Raw genomic sequence first — 2589 nt, 5'->3', positions numbered from 1 at the left:
GGATGCTAATTGCATTGTTTGGGTTCTTTAACATGCTAATTGCATTTCAATAGCCACTATGTCTCGGTGACTTTTTTTTATCATTTCTGGGAACATGGAAATGGTTTTCTAATAGACAAAGAGAATGATGCATGACGTTAGGGTTTGAAGGACCAACCAACAAAATTGGTGTTGTGGTGGTGACTCTACATGGTATGAAACCCATATCACACATTTGCAACCCCCCCCCCCCATGAAACTAGACACATCATCGTTTGCAAATATGTTCTTCCCGCCAACAAAAGCAAATTGCTAGCGAATATACTAAAAGTTTTAAACTTGATATATAAAGAGTTTGTATATTTTCCATACTTTCAGAAAATGGAGTCTACTTATTTTCACCCACGGTTTATTTCCACCCCCCAACGCGTTGCTCTTTGGCAAAAGAGCAACGTTAAGGGTTTTGACCCAACAAAAACAGAGGTGACAGCTGACAAACAGTTGACAAGCTGACAAGGCATAGTGTCACGGGGACCTATATGCTGTGTTTTGGGCTAAGAGCAACGCCTCGGGTACGAGGTTGTCTCATAAAAAAAGACAGACCAAGCAAATGGGTTTTTCAAGTTTTTCACATTCAAGTTTTTCACATATGGGTCTTTAGATTACCGATATCGTGGTTTAACAACTACCTTTTCCGAGAATATTCTGATGAATCTGTTGTTCCAGATTCTTACGATAGGACCACTATTTTTGACTCATACGAGAAACCAGTCCCGCCCAACATGAGGGAGAAGGAGGTTGTCTCTGGCTTTGGTTATCGTGTCAATGCGGTGCAACTGGACGTGAATATCCTTGTGGAAGACTCGTATGCACAACACGACTATTAGAATTATGGATACGGAAGTAAACCGTATCCTCGGGCTGAATATCCGTATGTTCAGCCAAACTGTCCCGACCACGGTTACAGTGGTAAGCAGAGCTTTGTACAACAAGACTATACGGACCAGGGACACGGTGGTGAGCAGAGCTTTGTACAACAAGACTATCCATACCAGGGACACGTTAGTGAGCAGAACTTTGTACAGCAAGACTATCCGGACCAGGGGGACCGTGGTAACCAGGAAGAGTTGTTACCTGATGACAAAGGCTCTTACCCGATTATATTTTGCTTGAGACAAACTGGACCTTTTCGTCATGCGATGACTTGGTGGATTGGGTACAAAAACGGGAAAGGAGAATGGTTACGTCATTTTGATTAAAAGATCGAATAAAAGAGGAAATAATTTTAGGGTTTGGTTTCAATACACTCTTGGTGGGGAGTATAAGAATGAAGCTACGGTGAGGAAAACATGTAGCAAGAAAATAGATTGCCTGTTTGAGTTGATAGGGTTTATGGAGAAAAAGGGAAGTGTTTAGAGGTCAGAGGTGACAAACCTAGCGCATATCTATACTCCTATTGAAAACTTAGAGGGTAACGCGTATTAGACATTCAGTTGTACTTTTGTTTTGTATGTACAAACTGATTATATATTTATACAGTTGATCTTTTATTTATACAATGTTTGTTTGGAAACTTTGTAATCTTTTCGGAAGTTTCTTTCGCAACATATTGTATGATGTTTTAATTAAACATATTTGTGTAATTTAATAAAAATTGAAGTTTTATAAATTGTTAAAATAATAAATAATATAGAACCAGTGTAACAATAAAATCGGTTAAAATTTATAAAACAATAACATAATAAGTCAAATCTACATCTATTCAAACAAAAATGTACAACTTTTTTAATTATATATTTAAAAAAACTAAAATCCACAACTTTTCAAAAAAAAAAAAAAAAAAAAAACACACAACAAAATACTCCCAAATTTTAATGGTAAGTCATATTGCATGATATAACAAGATTAGCTTTCAACATAATGAGATGATCAAAGAAGATATTCATGAACAAAAAACACATAATATTAAGTCATAAACTCATAATCATCCATTTACGGGCTAGGTTATCTAATCCCATTAGTTGGTTAGTGTCGCAACCCCCGCCCCCTATCTGTCCCGGGAACGGGCGGCCGTGAGCATCAGTTTTGGTGGTATCGGTGTTTATCAATTTGGCAGCGGAAATTACATTAGGACCGTAGTTAGGAAATATTTTATCAGAGTAAAACACCACATTTTATGTAAATAATATATTGGGATAAAACCCAAGTTTTCATTACAAACTGATTTATAGGGATAAACCCCATTTTATTGAAATAAAACATCTTCTTTATTTAGGTAACTTTTATAGCCACTTTTCCAAGCCTTCAGTGCTGTCCAGCTGGCTTCTAGTTGGCTTTCACATTTTGTTACCTGAAACGTGTTTAAAAACATTTTGTCAGTGGGAAATACTGGTGAGCGAATCCCAGTTTAATCAAGAAGAGTTTAATTAATTAAAACAGTATTGAAAGCGATTACAATGTTTACATCTACACAATTACTCATTCAGTACTTGCCACTCGACCGTATCTGTGGCTATGGTCATATCACACATTGGCTAACTCGTTGTCCAATTGTGAAGATTATCAAGTAATGTATACAAAACCCCATAATACCGGCAGTAATTGAAGAAT

The sequence above is a fragment of the Helianthus annuus genome, chromosome 10 (genome assembly GCF_002127325.2).
Source record: "Helianthus annuus cultivar XRQ/B chromosome 10, HanXRQr2.0-SUNRISE, whole genome shotgun sequence".
In the NCBI taxonomy this organism is placed as follows: domain Eukaryota; kingdom Viridiplantae; phylum Streptophyta; class Magnoliopsida; order Asterales; family Asteraceae; genus Helianthus; species Helianthus annuus.
This window is presented reverse-complemented; position numbering follows the sequence as displayed.